Raw genomic sequence first — 22,526 nt, 5'->3', positions numbered from 1 at the left:
CCTTGGTGTTTTCCTTCATAGCTCATGAAAAAGATGACTGGGAGAAATTAGTCCTTCATGTAACTTAAGAGCCTTTACGTTAAAAATAGTAAAACTTAGGAACACAATACACACCAAAAGCTGTCACTACCAATGAGAAATTTTAGGAAAATTTGCATAGAGGATTTCTATTGTTGAATCTTAATAAAGTTGAGAATTAGTCTCTAAAGGATGACGTATGTTGTCTTCAAGGAAGATTTTTTTCTATTTGCAATCAGTAATAAGTTATATTATCTTGTGTAAATATTAGGATGTGAGATAATTACCTATATTCTCCCATCTTTTGTATATTATCTGTTTCATATAGCTTTTCTGATGGAAATCTCTTTAGAACCCTACCTCACTGACAAAACAAATAGTATTTAGCATTTCTGCCTGATTTCTTGTGAATGTGGCATTAAAATGTCAGTTGAAAAAAGCTATTTGTCAAATAAAAGCATACTGTGCTAGCACATTAAAGCGACAGAGATATTATCACAGCAGGCTTCATGGAACTCATTAAAATGTATGTAAACCAGGAGCAAATAATATATAAAAGAGAACTTAGCAATCAGGTTAAAATTAAGTAATAATAATATTAAATCCATAAAACAGCAATAATTACTTCCCTAAGAATCATTTAACTTAATAACTGCTCTTGTTTCAGATGCTTATGTTGGCTTCTAATGGTTGGTTGGCCATATAACATTTCCCATAATGTACATTGATACAAACCAAACTTGAGTTCATGACTAGATATTTCTGTACATCTGTTGATGTTGTAACATATAGGTCATAAACATCATTAATGCTATGGAAATAAACAAATACAACCTGGAATTTGAAGAATTAATTAAAAATACTCAAGGATCCACAAGGAATAGTCTGTGGCCATGCAGAACACAAGTTTCATAAGCATGAGGCCTATGAGGTGTCTTTCAAAAAAAAAAAAAAAAAAAAAGAAAAATCTTTGATGATTTCTCCAGTAGAGGTGGGGGCAGTGGCAGTTTGAGAAATCATGACTTAACAACCAAAGTTGTATTCTCTTAAAATGTCTTCCATTAAAAAAAAATTAATGTTTATTTTTGAGAGAGAGAGAGAGAGAGAGAGAGCGAGAGCTTGAGCAGGGGAGGGGCAGAGAGAGAGGGAGACACAGAACGTGAAGCAGGCTCTAGTTTCAAGTGGTGTTTCAAGTGGTGGGGCTGGAACCACAAGCCGTGAGATCATGACCTGAGCTGAAGTTGGACACTTAAGCAACTGAGCCACCCAGGCGCCCCAAAATATCTTCCATTTTAAAATAATCACTTCCAAGTAGCTGTTTTGTATTCATAAATGGTAAGATACATACATTTTCACATTATTACTGAAATGAAATAAGAACATTTTTTAAAATGGTGTCTTGGTACTCATGAACCCTCAGAAACACATGCTACCAGGGACGAACACTGAAATAGTAGGAATCGGGTGAAGTTTAGAATGAAATAGGCCTGAATTCAATTCCTAGATCCTGCCCTTACTAACTCTGCAAAAATCATTCAGTCTCCCTGAACCTCTGCTCCTCAATCTGTAGAAATGATACATTCCTCACATAATTATTATTAGACTAAATAAGATAAAGTGGGAAAACTCCTTAATATAGTGGCTGACAGCATATGCATTTTCTTCATCTTTTATGGTATCAATGTACTGATTACTGAAAATGTTTGGGATAGAGTAGGAGGAAAATCAGTTGTCCAAACATGATAAACACATTTAGACCGAGGGCCCTTTTTTCCTATGAGGCATTTATTTGTTGAGTAATGTCTACAAGGTTTTAAAAAAGGAATAATATTATAAGCAGCAAATAATTCCAGAGCACAACTAGCTCTTGAGCTCTGGAAGAATTTATCTACTTCACATATGTGAACAGTTTATCCCTAGAGTATTTTTTTTTTCAACCTCTATCACCGAAGGATTAGGCCCAATTATAATTAATTCTTTAATAATGAAATTGATACCCTTTTCAAGCATTTAGACCAGATACTAGATTAGAGTACACTATAAAATATGCTTCTGAGTAATTATGACCTAATTAATTATTTTAGACAGCTTTTGAAAGTTTGATTTACTAATTGGACTCTCCGAAATTGAAAGCAGGAAATAGAGCTGTCCAGCCCACCAGAGGCTTCATTCCATTTGGCACGAAACCAGAGTGAAAGTTGACTTAATTTGTGCCGTTTTGCATGGTTGGGTTTGACAAGTGTGTTTGGGTTTCATAAAATAATCAAAGGTCATTTCTGGCCTGGCTTTTTACGACTACAACTCAAATGAATAAGAGTGAAGTCCAAAGCATGGCGGGAGTTCTACGTATGATCTGTACTTCCTGCCTTCCACTTTTAGGTTTGCTGCATGGGGGTGCACTTGTGTAAATAAAAGTATTGAGTGGATACTGCCAAATGATTACACTCAACCCTGAAATGTGGAGGTACATAACACAGTCTACAGCAGTTCCTGCTTGGCGGGTGTAGTCTTGAACAAATATGTTCTCTGAGTCTCCTTTTGAGGCCAAGAGCAGTTTGATCCTAGGGTGGGTGCACACTAAGATAAAAAATTGGGGAAGCTTAAGTGAATGCTTCAAGTCTGGGACCCGATGCCCACATCCTGATATCCTGCCTTTTTCCACCACTGAACATGAAGTAAAGTTGGTACGGATTTTTTTTTAACCTGGAACCCCCCACAAATCTACGAGATCTCTTTCCAAACTAACTGCTAGAGAGAATCATCTGTGGCCTTGCTTGTGTTCATATATTGTTATGTATTTGCTTCAAAGTTCATATAAAACTGGAAAGCTATGGTTTTTATATGATCTTAGCTTTATAAGAAATTGTTCTCTTCGGTACTCCAGGTAAACCAGCTTAAAGCTTAATTGACCCTGGAAAAAAAACCACCTAGAACCTACTGTTAAAAATAGCTTTATATCAATATAATTTCCTAGTATTTTTAATATCTAGATGGCAATGAAGTACATATCTCTGAATTCCAATCCCAGAGTCCTAGGACTCTATTTTTCTGTTAATATAGGAAGCAGCATTTAAAGTCAACTTTAAGAATTCAATACATGCAAGGACAGTATATTTGTAGAGGGGACCTCTGAACAAAAAGGATAGGCATGAGCTATAGGATTTTAAATAACATAAAACTACTGTTTTAAAAAAATTTTATTTATTTTTGAAAGAGAGAGAGACAGAACATGAGCAGGGGAAGGGCAAAGAGAGAGGGAGACACAGAATCCCAAGCAGGCTCCAGGCTCTGAGCTGTCAGCACAGAGCCCGATGCGGGGCTCAAACTCACAGACTGCAAGATCATGACCTGAGCCAAAGTCAGACGCTCAACCGACCGAGCCACCCAGGCACCCCTAACATAAAACTACTTTTAACCAACATCTGTAATATATAACATTATGCTCTTAACATCTCAAATATTTTAAAATATGTTCTTTAATGAAATGTTTATTTTTATAAACTGGGGTGAATCTTACAACCAAAGTGGGTTTTCATGGCAGAAAGTTTTCTCTTGCGTATGGATATATGATCAAAAAGCATATGCTATTGACTACATCAAGGAAATAAATGAACTTAGGCAATGTGTACTTCTGATCTATGTTTGAAAGTTTTAAGGTTTTATTCAGATTTCAAAGACCTATTAATGTGGACTCAGTAGCCCTTTTTAATGTGAGAACACTAGAAGATAACCAAATTGGAAAATGCAATTTGCTTATTTAGAGTCTAAGCCAGTGGATTTGTCAGGTAAACCAACCAAACCAAGATGAGCTGGAAATCATCAGTTGTAACAAAGAGGTAACAATATGCCTCACTCTTCTCCATTACTATTTTTGAGTGTCTTTTATGTCCCAGATGTGGTTTTATTGGTTAAGAGTTATTATTTCCATTGTATGAAGTCAGTATTCGACTAAGTAGAACCCACAACATTTAATGCAAAGAAATGCAGGATTGCTCTTGGCTCCTGGGCACTGACTCTGTCTGCTCTCTCTAGATGATGACATGGCCTAGATATCACTGAGTTTGGTTTGAGAACCAAAAGATGCGACACTTACTGTTAAGCTGAAGCACGTAGATTATAAATTCAAGATTTTCTGGAATGATTCTGTACACTGGTATATAAAAATGCAGTGCTGCAAAAAGAGATGAGCTTTACAAGTCTCACCGCATGTCATTAGAGGAGGCAGTTATGAGCCTCCTCTGGGGTGCTGGGAGCAAGGGAAGCTATCATGAGATACACTACTATCCTTTGGGGATACCATGCTTCTCATAAAATGCTGTGTGCCTAGCTAATTAAATGGGAGCATAACTTTGCTGTATCCGTGTGTGTTTGTGAGCATATGTACAAGCGCTTTTGTGTGAAGGGTGTGTGTGTGGTAGAGTCTGCACATGTGCGCATCTTTGTGCATGCATGATGTGGTCCGTTTGTTGTGTGTGGATCATATGTGCAGGCACGTGGTTGTGTATGTGTGTGGTCTGCTCCTTCCAATCCATAATGTAATTCATTTTTGGGAAATATCTCCTCTTCTATCTCATGAATAATTACTTTGTTCTTTTATAATTTCTTCAACCCTTTATCTAGAGCGCTAACTTTCCCTCTTCCCTTTTTCCATCTTTTTCAATTTTCTGCTCATTAGCAATTAAACCATAAGGTACTGAAAGGAAGGAAAATTCAAACCAATTCACAGAGCATCTTCTATGTGTGTAAATACACAGACTAAAATGTTCCATTGTCGTTGCATAAGTGACTGTCCTGTAGACTTTAACAGATAGCGGGGCATGTGTCAGATCTGATTCAGATACTAGGAAAGGATTTTAACGAATTTTAAGGTGTTATAATAAGTATTCAAAAATCATTCTTGATTCTTTTTCTCAAGATTTATTTTTCTGTTTATCTTCTTGCCTTTAGTGACTGCTAATTATTGTTACTGGGATATTTGTTTAAGTAGCAGCAAGATAGGAAGAAAGGTAAAATATCAGCCTTATTTAATACATTATCTGCCCACAATTATGGCAATTGGCATCAAGTTTCTGTCATTAAGCAGAGCAAAAATCCTCCTCTGATCACACTCTACCCCTGAATTTCTAATTAGAATGTTTGAAAAGCAGTAGAATGGAAGCATGTAACCCCTCAAAGTTCTAGAAGCAATAGAAAAATCAGGGGTTTTCTTAGGATTGATGAGGGAAGGGCTGGGGGATAAAAAGGAAGAAACTAGAACTTCAGAGTACATTAGCAGGGGAATGGATAGTAAGTGGTATTTACATGGGGAATCATTAGTTCGTATTAGGAGCACTGGTGTAAATTAGCATTATCAGTCTCACAGAGACCAAAAAGAAAACACACACACACACACACACACACACACGGTAGGTTTTGCATATTTAGAAGTATTTCAATGCAGTAATTTGCAGATTGGGAGATAAATTCTCTTGCCTTCTGACTTCTTTGTTCCATTATAAAGACATATTAAAAAGTCTGTTTCTAAAATTTGTTAGCTAAGGAGTGAACAAAGATCTTGTCTTTTCATGTATGAAAATGGAAATCTTTTGGTAATAAGAAAAATAAACTTCCAAATTAGTGGAGAAAAAACTATCTAAGATTTAACTTCTAGTCTTATATAAACTCATTCCCCTCATTTCCACTGTGAGTTCTGAAACACTCTGAAATATTTATTTTTTCAAATAGATTTTCTCACTGAAAGAAAAGTTTATATGAAATACTATGTGAGAGAGTAAATCATTACATTTTTTCCTTCTATCTTTGGCCTGCTTTCCTTCTTTCCTTTCTTCCTGTCCTAAGTCTTTCATTTCTCTCTCCCCTACCTTCTTCATTCCTTTCTTCTTTGCTTCAAACATTCTTTGAGTCTAGCCCTCAGTACTGGCATAGGGTCTGGTATTGTTGAATGACTGACTAGAATCATGTACTGTGTGCTAAGCATTGTGCTCAAAGTGCTGTATTGCTTTCTGGGATGGTGGGATCGAGGAGAGGACTAGGCTCCCATAAGGATGGCTGATTTTGCTCATAACCAGCAGATCAGATGGATGCTGCACTAGAGCCACGTCCTAGATGCTCTGGGAATATAAAAGACAGGGAGAAACTAACTCAGCTTAGGAAGACGTAAGGTCAGAAAAACTAGGGCCAAGCTCTTGAGCTAAACTTCTGGTGTTTGAAAGAACATTGTACTTTCTGGAATGGTGAGTAGGGCGGTTTTGTGTTTCCACGGGGCTGGAGGGTAGTATACGTGTTGCTTAATCTGTTGTCGTTTTTCCTCTGTTTAATCTTCCAACCTTTTTGTTTGTCGTTCCCATTGTCCAGTTGTTATTTCCCATCCCACATTCCTTCAGAGACTCTGATGTCATAGGGTTTTGGAACTACTACATATTAGACAGAAATATACTGACTGCCCATTTTCGTGTTACCTACTTTTTGTGTAATACTGTAAGATATTCTCTCTGTGTCTCTTTGTACTTGCCTCTCCCCCTCCATGTTTATTCAGGTATATTGAATTACTAGGGTGCTCTGGTTTATATGGAGATATGGAAAGAGACTGTCTTTAAGGACAAAGTCACCATGAGATGGCATCCTAACAGACAGCAGGAAATAGCTATGTATATATTTCCTACTCAATTTTCTGGGGCATAGAAGTTTGGTTTCAAAAACATTACTATGGCTTCTTCTTCAGGCAAGTATTGCCTGGGTAAGCATAATCTCAAAAATTCTTCAAGGGCATCAACAGGCAAGTTCTCTAGCCACCTTAATAAAGGGAACTATTTTACACACAAAAATCCATAATCCATTTCTGAATCTAGAGCCTATAAATGGTCTCCCAAGAAGTAAGATGAATTGCAAAGTATCCATACCACTTTTGTGAGGTTGAAGCGGCGCCATATATAAAACTGCTATACAAACTGTGAAGTGCTCTGCAAACCCAAACAATAATGCTCTCATTTTAGATAACCAGAAGTCAAGCATGATCAGAAAGATGGAATTATTATTGTCTTGGGCAAGTGACCTAATCTCTCAGAGTCATAGTTTCTGCATCTGTAAAATGAAGTAATGACATCTACCTTGTAGAGTTGGCAGAATTATAGGTGACATGTAAAACCTGCACAGAGCTTGAGGAAGGTAGGGATTTAATACACTGTATTTTATTATTATAACATTACTATTTCTAACCATTTGCAATTTTAGGAAAATCAAAAACAGATCTTTTATTTTTTAATTTTTATATATTTTTATCTTTTAGAGAGAGAGAGCACCAGTGAGGAGAGGGGGAGAGGGAGAGAATCCCAAGTAGTCTCCATGCTCAGCATGGAGCCCCACATGGCACTCAATTCCAACAATCCTGAGATTGTGACCGGAGCCAAAATCAAGAGTTGGATGCTCAACTGACTGAGCCACCCAAGTGCCCCAAACGATATCTTTTAAAATTTATAATAAAACAAGTACTTTGAATTCAAGCTATTTTGGATTCCAGGTGTGCAAAAAAATAAGAAAACACCTGTGATTTTATATTTGAAGTTTCAGTGAGTATGGAGGATTTATAAGAACGAAGTTTAAGCCTTTCAAGAATAAGAGGTACACTGGAATGTCTGGGAAAATGAAACAAAGAGGAGAAGAAAAAAGAGTAACAGAGAAAACACAGCTCTTTTATGGCAGCAGCCTGGACAAGTGGGTGATTTTTAGAATGATAATAAACACTCACCACCCCACGCTCAGGGCTGCTCCGACTTCATGCACAGTGGGGAACCTTCTTTGTCCTTCAGTATCAAATTGTACATGCAAGTTATTTGTAACAGAACATTGAAAAGTCAATGAAGGCAAACCTGGTAGGCAGCTACTGTCAGAAAACATCTGAATCAATAGGACACTATCAGAATAGTCTTTCCCAAGCAAAACACAAAACTGTATTAACCAAAAGCATGACAGCACTGTGAAATTTCCTCACTACAGTAATTTGAAGCAACACAGACCTGGGAAGCAGGTTTTAGTGCCTCACCCAACAGGTCAGAAAATAACAACAAAATGTTATAGATCGTACTCTTGAGGATCACCTAAGAGATGTGATAGTTCTGGATAAGAGGCAAGGTCGTACACTTACTTCTTTACTCGCTTCTATAATGCTAAAAAAAAAAAAAAAACTGAGGCTAAGAAAAGGATTATTTTTCTTAAACTTATCTTTTTTTATTGCTGCTACTATTCTATTACCAAGGCTTCTACAGAATGAGCGATTAAACAGCAAAAAACAGCAAGAAAAGCATTAAAACAATGATTTTCTGAGGGCTACAGAGAAACTTCAAGCCCTTTACTTTGACCTTCATGATCTCATTACAGCCTCCTCCCTTACATTACCATATACAATGTGCTTAACTAATTCCTTAACAACGAAAGCAGAAAACTAGCATGGAAGTAAGTCATATAAGGTCCGTATGGAATCCACTTTCCTTTTTAAGTTATTCAGGCAGTGTTAAGCCATGTCTACCTGCTAGCTTCCAAGTATTTCTTATCTTCATACTATTGTATTTAATTTAGAATGTCCATCCATTCTACTGTAATATAAATTACTTTGTCGTGGAGATAGTGTTTTGCCCTACATATAGCTCCATGCATGGTATACAGGGGGTAGTGTGAGGTGTCAGAGAGCAAGAATCCTGCTCCAAGAAGTTCTGATCTCAAAATCCAACTCTGATACTTATTAACTGGGAAAATCATTTAATCTTTCTGATCCTCAGATTCCTTATCTGGAGGATGGTGATAAAGCTTTTCTGAGAGAAGACAGACACGGATAAATACATGTGTATTGTGTGTATCTCACATTCAATAAATGCTAGCTTTAGAATTATTAGTAAGCATCTAAGGAATGCTTATTGAAAATATGAAAGAGCTCGGGGCGCCTGGGTGGCTTGGTCGGTTAAGCGTCCGACTTCGGCTCAGGTCATGATCTCACGGTCTGTGAGTTCGAGCCCTGCGTCGGGCTCTGTGCTGACAGCTCAGAGCCTGGAGCCCGTTTCAGATTCTGTGTCTCCCTCTCTCTCTGCTCCTCCCCTGTTCATGCTCTGTCTCTCTCTGTCTCAAAAATAAACGTTAAAAAATTAAAAAAAAAAGAAAATATGAAAGAGCTTACTGATTTAAGATTTATCCAGTAAGTGTTGGGCCATAATATTTCATAAGGCAGATGAGAAGTTAAATGGTAGTATTACAAAAGTCGAAGGTTATAAATTTGCATTTCTGTTTTGAATCAATAACCCCCTCCCTATTATTCATTTATTTTTAGAGAAAAGTCAATATAAAGATACCCCTAGCTTTATAAATCTTCTAAGAACTGTTGGTGTATAAAAACATCAGATAATCCAATGAAGACAGGCTAATTCTAGTCTGAGCAGTTAAAACATAGCATATTTATGACTCAGACACCCTAAATTACCTTAAACTCATTTGTGTCTTTTGCTGATTGCCTATACTGAGCTAGTTTTCTGTAATTAATTTTAGAGTTTATGATATAAAAAAAGAGATGTCCTAGAAGCCACAAACATTACATTCCTGTATTTGCATCTTTAGTTAGGGAATTCACACAAAAAAATTCCACTTAAGACAACTATATCATACAATAAATTATAGGTAAATGGATAAACAGAATGCAGTATATACCACAAAGGAATTATTGAGCCTTAAAAAGATGGCGATTCCGACAGATGCTACCACATGGGTAAACCTTACAGACGTTATGCTGAGTGAAATAAGTCAGACCCAGAAGGATAAATACTCCATGACCCCACTTATATGAGGTATCTAGAATAGTCAAATGCATAGAGACAGAAAGTAAGATAATGGTGGTTTCCAGGGGCTGTGGAGAGAGGGAATGGGGGTTATTATTTAATAGGTATGGAATTTCAGTTTGGAAATATGTAGAAGTTCTGGGGGTGGATGTTGGTAATGATTGTGCAACAGTGTGAATGTACTTAATGCCACTGAACTGTACACTTATAAATGGTTAAAACAATAAATTCTATGCGTATTTTCTCACAAAAAGTGAAAAATAAATAATATATTTGTTTAAGGCTAAAGATACAGCCCTTGAAAATAAAAGCTTATTGTAATGGAGTTTTTCAGGATGTAGATAAATCTAGCTTTAAGTGAGGAAAAGTAAGAGAAAAGAGAACTTTCGATAAAGCCAGCTCTATGATAGATCTGGGTTAAGAAGGTCATCACTTTGGTTCAACTAGCATTGAGCACCTACTCTGTGCCAGGGTCTGGGATAAAGAGATTTGCCTACCATACTGAGGGAGTTCTCCTTCTCATGCAAAGAGAAACTCTTGAAACATCATTCTGGTATAAGTCTAAGAAATTTGTGTGTCTAGGAGTAGAGGTTTCAGCCTTGTGTAGACCCGAGTCTGCATCAGGATCAAAAATTATAAGCTGTGTGACGTTAAGGAAGTTAGTTTGCCTCTCAGGATCTCTGCAGTTTATGAACTATGAATATAAACTTCTCAGAGAAATTACATAAAAAGCACTCGGAGAAAGTAAGTGTTCAGGCAATAGTGGCCACTGCTGTGTGGTAATCTTAGGACAGAGATAGGGGCTGGTTGGGGCTACCTAACCAGCTGTCTGGGAAAATAAGGTGCAAATAGGCTGGCCTGGCCTCACCATGCCATCTCCGTAATTGTTGATGCCAGCCCAGAAAGAGGACAGCATTTGTCTGATCAACACTAGTGGGGGGATCATTGAAACCATATATTTTCAACCATAATTATAAATGAAATTGACTGTTAAACATTGTGGATGATTTCCTTGATCTGAGCTGTCAAATAGGATGAATGGAATAGATGGTTGTAATGGATTGAATGCTTGCATCCCCACCCCCACCCCACCCAACTCACACACTGAAATCCTAACACCCTTGTGATGGTATGAGGAGGTGGAGGGTCTCTGGGAGGTGATTAGGTCATGAGAGTGGAGCCCTCATGGGTGGAATTAGTGCCCTTATGAAAGGGACCCCGAGAGATATCTCGCCTTCTTTCTACCACGTGAGGATACGAGGTGAAGTCTGCAACATGCAAGAGGGCTTCTACCAGCACACAACCACAATGATACCCCGATCTCAGACTTCCAGCCTCCAGAGCTGTGAGAAGTCAATTTCTGCTGTTTATAAGCCACCCAGCCTACGATATAGTTCATTACAGCAGCCAGAACTGACTACTGGTACAAACAAAGGAATTTCCTTCATGTGGAAGGGATACTTAAATATTTACTACATGAATTGATGCTTTTATATTTGGGGTATTTAAAACAAATTTTAAAAATTACAAGGTAGGTGAATGATACTTAATTTGTACATTACATAACATGAGAAATAGAGCACAGGTAATTTCTAGCTTACTATACTTCATTGAGGGAGCTTTAATCACAAACCTCAAAAACCCCCTGGGAGAATTTGAAGGTATTAAAATAAAGGAATTCTGGACTCCTGTGTAGAGGCCTGGAAGGAAACATAACACCTCAAGAACAGCGCAGGGGTGCTGCATCCGGAGCCTGCGGTGTCTGTCCCCAACTCTCTCCATCCATATGATTTAAATTCGCTTCAGGATCTCACACTGCCTAAGATCCTTTGTCACTTGTTTGTTTGGTTTAACAATTGTGTGGGTAGGGTGTGGAGGGAGCAGGGAGAATGCACGGCTGGTGTAAATACTTTGATTCACTCCCTTTCTTCTGAGAGGTTTCCTCATACCAGTCACACTGACACATTTTGATCAAGAGAAAAGTGGGGCCGGGACGTTGGAAACCAACGCCACTTTAAAGAAAAGGCAGCTAGAGAATATCCTATCAGGAGCAGACGCACATCAGGTAACAAGCCAAGGTGAGAAAGAGAGAAGTCGGTGTGGAAAGCCAGTTTAACTCATTGTCCACATTTTGGGCGGGATCAATCGAGTATCAGCAAAAATGGAGAAACATGGTGCCCCTGTCTTCCTCACACTCGTCTAGTTCCCATCCCCAAGCCTGCAAATACTGTGGTTCAACGTAGACTGCGGGTTTTCATGGGTTTGTGCAACCACTTTAGGTAAATATCCATCTCATGAAATGGAAAGGAAAACAGCTTAAAATGCATTTTGTTACGTAACTCTTTGGTAGGTTGGGGACCACCTGTTTTCTCCATTATTTCCACTGAGTGACAAACTTTGCTCTACCTTTGTAACCCATATTGATAACTGTCCAAATCTTAGCCTCATTGAGAATAATGGATACATTAATAATTACACAATGAGGCAAACCCATCTTTTTCTGGAATTATGTTAAGAGGCCTAATTCAGATAAATGAAAAGGCGTGTACTCTATAATACAACATTATTATTAGTATTACCACATAGATAAATGCTCCAAGACATAAATCGAGGGCATTAAGAAAATCTCCTTTAAAATTAGAAAAAAGGTATTTTAAAGTCCAAAAGAGTAGGAAAAGCCAAGGTTAAATCTTTCACACTTCAAACATTACATTCCTAATTAAAAAGAAATAACTTCCCAGGAGATGTTATGGCATATTGTGTGTATGCTAGATGTAAACATAAAACGGATAAGCAGAAAACTCTGACCAACTTGCAAAACTGCTGCTAAGAATTATTTCTTGCAAGACACTTCAGACTACTGAAAATCCAGATATTATCACATTGGGGGTCATGCGTGTTGAGCATTTGCTTAGAGACATTATTTCCTCACGAAACATTTCATGCCAATTCATTAACATAGACTTTGCCAGGATTCTTTTGGAAGTGGAAGATGAAAACAATAGCAGGGTTAAGCAATTATATTAACCATAATAACATGAGATAAATTGCTCAGATATACAATGGAACATATGCTGAACCAGATTTTTTGTATTTTGGGAAAGAAAATTGCTCTTTATGTAAGGATTACATTAAAATTTTTTTTTTAACGTTTATTTATTTTTGAGACAAAGAGAGATAGAGCATGAACGGGCGAGGGGCAGAGAGAGAGGGAGACACAGAATCGGAAACAGGCTCCAGGCTCTGAGCCATCCGCCCAGAGCCCGACGCGGGGCTCGAACTCACGGAGCGCGAGATCGTGACCTGGCTGAAGTCGGACGCTCAACCGACTGCGCCCCCCAGGCGCCCCCCAGGATTACATTTTAAAGAGGAGAAAAATGAGAAGATATTTACCGCTAATTGCATTTTGCTGATATAGAAACGATGATTACTAAGATTGGATATACTTATCTTTAGAGGCAGAACAAGATTCGACATTAAGAGGGAGTGGTATTAGTACTGGTGCTCAGTGTCAGTATTATAAAGAGATTTTTATGGCATTTGCAAAAGAATGACTCAAACAACAAAGTCAAGTACAATGGTAGATGTAAAATTAACAGAAAATAATTGATGTACAAAACTGAAGAGAAAATTCATAAACAATTCTTTATCATAGGGAAACCAGCGGAATGTGAAATTTTGTTTTCTGAGATTTCCTTGGTAAAAAAAAATTTGTGATTTTAATTTCCAATATCACACGCATGTTTTTATGTAATTTTTTGGAAAGAGGGTGTATCATTTTGCCATGCAATGGCATAAAACTATCCTTAACTTTAAAATGGTTTATGTAATAACATATGTTGGATGTATTTTATTTTTGGAAGCCTGTTCAGCCTACAGTTTGGTGAGGTTTATTTTCTGTGGAGAAAATAACCCCATTTGGTACTCCAAAGGAAGTAATTTCATGGTAGGGTAGAAAGCCTTTTTTGGTAACGTTCACCTCATAATGTGTACCGATTCAGCTTTACTTATAATAGGGCCATGAAGACTGTCGAAATGTTTCAAGTCTTTTGACCTCCCTGAAGGGGAGTCATGCTCTTGACCTTGTGTGGTTTCAGCATCTGCTTTACAGAGTAAGAGGTCTTCAAGGAGAGGGCTCATGGTGGACCCCTCCTAGAGCATGTCCACATCCTACTGTATTAAAACCAAATTTTATCCTGTATTCAAACCATCCTCCACATCTCTTCTTTCTTCCTTCACATTTTCTTTGTTCTTTGCAGACTTGAATATTTTTAATAATTTTATTTTTTTTTTAGGTTTATTTATTTTGAGGGAGACAGAGACAGCACAAGTAGACAGCACAAGTCGAGGAGGGGTAGAGAGAGAGAGGAAGAGAGAGAATCCCAAGCAGGCTCCCCGCTGGCGGCAGATGCGGGGCTCGAAATCACAGAACCACCAGATTGTGACCTGAGTCAAAACAAAGAGCTGGATGCTTAACCGACTGAGCCACCCAGGGGGCCCCTATTTTTTTTTTTATGTAATTTTAAGAGAGTGTCTCTTTAATATTGCAAAGTAGATATCTTTAATAGCAAACATAACAACAAATTACTATTTGTTTATATTATTGTACTAACTTCTGTAATAAACACATAAGATGTATGGAATTCTCAAACCAACAAAATATAATTCATTATCTTCATTTTTATAGATGAGGACATTGAGGAAGAAGTTAAATTGTCTTCTTGAGGTCATATAGCCAGTATGTGGCAGAAAGAGAACTTGGACATAGCTCTTTCATCCACTGCCAACATTCTTAATTACGAAAATAAATAATGCAGTCTAAAATAATGACTTGGTGCAGACAAATAAGTGAATAAATCAGAATGTTAGAACAGATCAAAATTAGCATAAATTATTCAAATGGCTGAATCATTCATTTTAACCTTTTATTAACTTAAGGCTTTACATATTGTTGATTTTAAAGCATTTCTACTGTATCTCTTTCATAAGTTATATTTCAGAGTCATGAAAGATGACGCAGCTTTCAGGAGAAAATAAAGGCAAATATCAATGCGAATATCCAAATTAAAGATTGTTTCTAGAATTATTGGACAGACTCTATCAGTAATTATAACAGCTAGCTTTATATAGTGCCTACTGTCAACAAAATACTGTTATATAACCAAAGTCACTGCATATCTTTAACTCAATTAACTATCTCAATCAGTCATTGAAGGAATTAAAACATCTAGAGGTCTATCTACTAAATAGCCCTATGTCCCAAAGCTAATAAGCAGTGAAGCTGGAATTCAAATACAGAGGGTGAGTTCTCATTCTTTAGTATCCTAGGATATAACTAAGTCATTAAATATGTTTTAGCTTTTTATCATGAGTAATAATGACTGCAGGAAACCTATCTTACCCAATGTCCCAGAGAGAGTGAAAAACTGTCAATCATTTATTAAATAAAAACATACTGATTCTGATTATGGTTAGTCAGATGAATATCTTAAAAAGATAGTCTATTACTGTAAGTCAAAGTACTATTATTCTCTCCATGTAGTGAACGTTCCAGTATTTGTGATTATATAAATGTAAGCTACTTGATGACAGAGGCTATGCTTTGTTTACTCCTATAACACCAACACTCGGGAAAATGTATGCAGTAGGTACTCAATGGCAACTATTAAATAAAGAAGAAAGAAGAAATAAAGGAATGAATTTCTAAAGTAGTACCAAAGATTTTAAAGGAGATAAGTCCAGATAATGTAGTAAGCATAAGATATCTAGGAAGCACAAATTGGGAGCATCTATTTTGTGGGAATACTCTTTACAAACAAAATAAACATAGTTCTGTGCCTGTAGGTGACCTTTTATACTTATGGCTATTATACATTTCAACTTTACTTCTACTCTTCCTATCTAAAGATAGTTGTCTTTAATAATTAAATTCTCCTACCATGGTTTAATTTTGGCATCTGAAGAATCAATGCACATGATTCAATTTAATGTTTATTGATAAGTGATAAGGAAAAGTGATACCATAGGTGCACCCAGTATTTTGCACAGACCAATGACATTTGAAAAAGATCTATCCTCTGCTTCCATCTCTTCTCACTATGCCATCATTCATACAGGAAAATGCAATATGCTTTGCCGTCACTTCACTTTGTGATGTGTTTAGGGAAAGGGAGAGTTAGACAGACCTGAGTTCAAATGCTAACTCAGCTGCTTACTAACTAGACTAACATTATAAAGCCTTCATTTTTCATTTTCATGAATCTACAAAACTGTGATAACATAGGAAGTGTTCTTTTGATAACTAAATAAAATGTCATCATCATCTGATTAGATTATAAATTCAAGGAAAAGGGAAATTTTTTCTGGAGGACCATTATTGTCTAGGGCAGACAGTAATCAACGACTTAGGTTTCATCATCAACACACTGTTTGTAAAATGATATAATGGACTCCCAAAGCAGTAAAGGAAAACTTCATACAAAAGGAAGTCTTTTATAGTAATCTAAGGTTTTCCATAATAACATAACTAAAATTTATATTAAACATCACTGTGCTCATATATCTAATGTGATCTCAGGGAATCTTGGGAAGTAGATTGGGCAATTTTCCCCCCATTATTTAGATGGGATAACAACGAATCACTGAGGTAATTGCTTAACTATTGCTGATGATAGATTGTATGTGTGTATTATTGTTATATATTATTATCATCTGGTAGTTTTTTTGTTTTTGTTTTTGTTTTTGTTTTTGTTTTTTTTTTTTAGCTGAGCAATCTCCCTCTGTGCTCCAGTCCTCCTTACTAAGAGACAGGGAGATGGGTGAAGCCAAGACTCAAACTCAGACTCTAACTCTGTGTATAATTCTCTCTTCTATTAACATTCTAACGAGCTTATCAAAATACAGTTTTAGTCAGACAGAGACAATATAGAATTTGATTAGCATTTTGGTGGAAAAAAAATTAAGTTTTGAGAACAGGTTTCTTGAGCCAATCTAAGACCCTCAGTTTTTATACAAGTACTTTCAGCTAATTTGTCAGGAAAAAAAATGGTGGTTAATTAAGCCAGAATTTTTCTTGATTCTGTCACTAGATATGAGAGCTTAGATAAATGAATTGACTTCTCTGGCCCTCTATAAACGAGGATAGTAGAGAAGGTAATGCCTGTAAAATGAATATACTGGACTAGAGAGAAATTTCTCTTAACTCCGTGCTGTTACATGCAAACACATACACACACATAGCCCAATACTCTTTGATTATAAGGACTTGTTATTTCAAATAGAGAATGGTTTGACTAATTGAAAGTTGTAGGGGAATTTGCAAATAATATTTATTTACTAGTGAATCATAAAACACTTTTCTAGTTAAAATCTATTTTCTCTTAAGACTTGTCTTCTGAAAACCTCTTGTTCTATTTGGTGTACCAGCAAAGAGAGATTGTTAATAATAATCATGCTTTGAGTGAGAACATCAACTCCCAGTAGTATTTAAAGAGGTTTAGTAGATCTATGATAATGTGAATAGTTTCCAAGAAGAATGTCTGAGCATCTGAGTGCTTTTTTTAAATGTATCCTCTTTGTTGTTGTTATTATTATTATTATTATTATCATCATCATCATCATCATCACTATCCAGTATATTCTGTCTGCAGAGAACCAACCCTTAGAGTTTTTGAAAGTACCACTGGACATTTGTTCAGTAATAGTGAAAAGTTATTATTTTAAGATACAATTTCCAAAGGTCCTTTTCTTATTTTTCTTATCTTTAAGCATATTTTTTCTGTGAAATATAAGTGTAATGTGCTCTAAAGATCTTTAGTAATATTCTAATCAATTACCAAATTGTTCTTAAGCTATGAGCTTTGAGGCAAAACTATAGGTTTGTAAGGCTTTCCTATGCTAATTTATAAGGCTTGATTTAAATACAAATTGTAAAAACTCATTTATTATTCATGGACTTGCAACACAGACACATATTCTATAGATTAAAGACAAGAAAAAAACTGCATTATCCAATGTCTTCACTTTCTATCATGCTTTATTTTATGTACTGACATCCCTAATTCATGAACTCTTTGGAAAAAGACCTATATTAAGACACCTCTAGTGTTTTGACAATATTGTTTTAATTCAGAGTATTTCTCTTCAAAAATATTTTATAAAATCATTAAGGCATAAACTCTATTTTTAAATTTGGGCTTGAGTTAGTAATTTTTCCTTACAGTTTTTTAGGAGTCATTTAGCATGCAGTTGTTAAATAAAAGACCATAAAAGCTAAAAGGAAAACTCCCACAAAGCACAAACACACCAAGAAATTGCATGTTTTCTTTCGCAGAAACATGCATATCATTTTCTCTAGGATTGCCCCAAATGAGCAGAAGACCTAAATACTTACATCAATTCTTTCCAAAGGATGCCATACTAAATCCGAATTTAATATAGTTATGAAAAGTACAATCCAAATGAAACAACTTCTATAAGTAACACCTGAATAATAGACCCAATCACTTAAAGATAGGTCAGAAAAATAGCCATTGATGGCTCTTGACAGTGGAATTATAAGATGACCAAGAAATTGTGAGGGGTATAAATATTAACTGCTTCTTGTATAAAGAATATAAAACTAATATGTATGATTCTGTCATTTAAAAATCCAACCTAGAAGTGAGTTTGCAAACTCATTTGAAAACAACCATGGGAGATAACATGGTTCACCAATGTGGACTTTGCTTTTCCATCTTTATTATTTTTGGTATTCACATATTTAAAATTTGTAATGGCTTGCATCTAGGAAATCGTTAAAATGTTACAAATTCTACCATAAAGAATGGTATAAAAATTTAATTTTGCTTCACAAAAAGCATATTTAGAAACATATTTAGGAAAACAATTATTACTCTCAGTTAATAGCTGTATAAGGAAATATAAGTCATAGTTGTGAGAATATTAGAAATGTACTAATGAGAAACCTTTAGATTTAAAGCCTACGGATGGTTGCCCTGTTTTTATTTTTTGATAATTCTAATTTAAAGAAAACAAAACAAACATCTTGATTCTTCTTAAAATTTTGTTCAAAATGAATATATTTTTCTAGCACATACAGAGAATGTGAGGCACGATGATTAAATTTTACTTAATTTTTTTCTTCTTTAGAATTAAAATGATACAGTGCTAGTCAAAAGATAGGATGGAATCAACATAAACACGTTCTGCCATATAGATGTATCATAAGGATTACCTTGGCCTCTTATTTAAGAGGATTATAGGATAACTGATTTTCAGCTTCCTCCAGTAAATTGGGATTGACTTTTAGAAAGTTCCTTCTAAAACTTGCCAGCTGTATTAATCTCTTATCTTACCAAATAGAAAGGCGAATATTTCTATAAAAGAAATTTGTAGAATTTTATAGAGGCTCTAGTCATATTATGGTATCATGAAAGCACTTACTGTTCTGTGAGGAATTCTGGGGTATTTTCTTCTTTCTTTCAGATTCTTTTTTTCTATAAAGGAAAACAACATGCCCACTGGTTAGCTGACTGCATAGTTCAGAATCATTTCAGATTGTCATTAATGTGACTGATTAATTTTATTATGTAATATTTCTACTAAAAAATCTTGAGAGGTGTATATCCAAATACAATATAACATCACGTATATGTACATTTAGTATCTAGAGTAGAAGACAGAGATTGTTAGGGATTTTAAAGTTGGTTTGAAGAACTAGAGATCAAGATTCTATGAGTAATTGATACACTGATTTTTGTGACGATGCTTCTTGCAGTATAGCTTTTCTACTTTAAAAATGAAACAATACTCATCTAGGTAGACATTGTTAGAGAATATTACATTATTTATTTAGAAAGAATCATACAGTTATTAGTCAATTAAATACATGGTGCTATATTTAGTATTGACATGATCATAGTTGACTCTTGAACAGTGTGGGGGTTAGGGGCACTGACCCTCCTTGTAATCAAAAATCCTTATGTCACTTTTGACTCTCCCCAAATTTGACTACTAACAGCCTACTGTTGTCCAGAACCCTTCCTGATAACATAAAGCCAGTTAATGTATATTTTGTTTATTAGGTTTATTTGTTATATAATAAAGTAAGCTAGAGAAAAGAAAATGTTAAGGAAATCATAAAAAGGAAAAAATACATCACAGATTTGAGTGGACCCATGCAGTTCAAACTGTGTTGTTCAAAAATATTTGACAAAAATGTATATATATCCCCCAGCAGGGGTAAAGAGAAAAATAATCTCACATTGCTGTGTTAAAAAAAAAAAAGTACAACTTCTAGTTTAGAGAGTAAGAAAATGAAATCCTTCCCAAGAGTCAATATCAGGAATTGCTTTAATGTAATAAAGATGTCAAGAATTTCTGATTTGATTTGACGTTAGCAACTCACAAATGAAAGATTTCACAGTGCTAGAGACAAGTACCTTTTTATAGAAGTTCTGATCAGTTTTAGTCTTCAAAAATTTAGTAGAATGAAAACCAAGAAAGAATGAAATATTTAAAAATAGGTTCATAATAGGCATGTTACTCTGTTTTTATAAGTTCTTACAGAGTCTGTTTTGAACAGAACTGCAGAAATATAATAATGCCAGCAGCTCTGGCAATTGGCTCATATAGGTACTCAGCATAAAAGATCTGAAGTGACAGCTATATTTCCAAAGCTGCATTTACTGCATCTGTTCAATGGTTAAGCCTCCAAGGTCCGTTTTCATTTTATTCCTGCTTGAAATGCAACTGTTTTCTAGTAAGAGCCATTAGAAAGAGCATTGTAAAAATGTGCTTAGATTTGCCTGGCTGACTCTTAAAATACGACTTTGAGCCACAATCAATTTTAGATAAGATTTCTACGTATAGTTTCGGTTACTGACACTTTTCTTATTAAAGCAAAAACTACAACCAAACTCTGTGGGTGTACATATTAAGGCACCGGAGTAACATAGACCTCTTTACAAGAAATACAGGTGGCAGCGGGGGGCTGCGGGGGTGGGTGGCCCTGCTGGAGTCAATGAAGGCTTTCTACTAAAAATCTAAGAGAATATTTGACGTTATATTTATTACACATTGAGACTTACCCAGGGGCCGGCTTCCCAAAGGGACGCAGTTAAAGGATTAAACAGTTTTTGTGACTTACGAGCCATCTGCAGGGATTTGATTTCATTTTGGTTTTACATGCAGATCTATCACAAGGATGAATGGGCAAGCCTTTTCTACTGTAGGGGACAAACAACTATTTTACTTTTAATCTATGCACTGAATATGGATGTGCACAGTATTTTTCTCGTAGCTAATTTCTCTTGCGTGTATAAACCTCTCTCTTTATTTTAGAGGAAAAATGTGAAAATAGCACAGGATGATTTTGTACTTTCTGCCAACTGTCTGGCTTTTCAGTAATGTCATTGGTATCAGTAGGTCTGACTCAGAAAGCCTCCTGGTATTGAGACTTGGTACTTTTATGTGTTTATATGATACTTAAAAAAATGTGAATCTTTTTAGGGAGATTTACCTATTTTTCACAAAACATTATGAGGATTCACAGTCAATAAATCTGATGACTCTTTCATGATTTTTAATCCAGTTTTAGAAGCAGACCTGACATGGAGAAAAAAGAAATTATCTGAAACTTAGGGATTACTTTTGCTTGATAATAGCTAGAAATTAAACTGCTGAACCTTGCAGCGCTAACCATGATTCTATTTATAGAATTAAGCAAAACACTCTATGCTTTAGGCATGAATATTACAAATCCTTGACTTGTTGTTTTGTGGGAGGAGGGAACTATTTGTATTCATTTTAATGCTGAATATTTAAAAATGCATAGCTGAATTTTTTTTAAAGAAGGACTCAGTTTCAAGAATGACAAATGACTAACGTTAATATCCAAACTTTGTTTAAAATATCTCAAATATTTTATTTTGATGAAAATATTGATTTTAATGGAGCTTTTAATATGCTTAATGGAAACATATCACTGAACCAAATATTTATTTAGGGTTGGATTTAAAGTGAGCACTAAAGGGGTGCCTGGGTGGCTCAGTCTGACTTCCGCTCAGGTCATGATCTCACTGTTCGTGGGTTTGAGTCCCGCCTCGGGCTTTATGCTGACAGATCAGAGCCCAGAGCCTGCTTCGAATTCTGTGTCTCCCTCTCTCTTTGCCCCACCTCTGCTCGCGTTCTATCTCTCTCAAAAATAAATAAACATTAAATTTTTTTTAAAGTGTACATCATGAATCTTTGCAACATGGTCATTTGTAAACATCCCCTTCACCCCAGGTAGACTGAGATGGCATCAAAATCTCTACCCCCTGTTTTAAATCTCAAAACTACAAATTATAGATAAACTCAGAGTTCTTTTCCTTGGACTCCTTCCTATTGAAATGCCAAAACTTGTGGTTAGAAGACAGTTACAAAGTTGATGTATCATTTCCTAAACACAGATATCACTAACCCTAAGGGATTTTGTTACACATCTTTTGGCTTAAACTCTTATTCTTGGGACAGCAGTCACCAAACAGAGATTACTTTAAAAAGAAACACTATCCAGGTCATTAGTGATTGAGTGTAAAATTTTACACACAAAAATAAAGCATTGCATGACACATAGATGTATCACATAATTTTAGGTTAGATCCTGGACCTATATAGGACAAAAACAATTAGCTATTAAGAACATTACTG

The 22,526-nt window shown here is 35.8% G+C and overlaps 1 protein-coding gene across 4 annotated transcripts in view; it reads right to left on the bottom strand.

Moving 5' to 3' along the window:
- The window catches only part of SYT1 (synaptotagmin 1), a 558,583-nt gene that overhangs the window by 338,373 nt on the left and 197,684 nt on the right, over positions 1–22,526 (bottom strand). For 3 of the 4 annotated variants that reach the window (XM_011284134.3, XM_011284136.3, XM_019835264.2), the window contains one exon: positions 19,278–19,330. The exons of the other annotated variant lie outside the window; for it this stretch is intronic. The gene's annotated coding sequence lies outside the window, so the exon portion shown is untranslated. The remainder of the gene's footprint in view (positions 1–19,277; positions 19,331–22,526) is intronic. 4 annotated transcript variants of the gene reach the window in all.

This window comes from Felis catus, chromosome B4 (genome assembly GCF_018350175.1).
Source record: "Felis catus isolate Fca126 chromosome B4, F.catus_Fca126_mat1.0, whole genome shotgun sequence".
Lineage (NCBI taxonomy): Eukaryota > Metazoa > Chordata > Mammalia > Carnivora > Felidae > Felis > Felis catus.
This window is presented reverse-complemented; position numbering and strand designations above follow the sequence as displayed.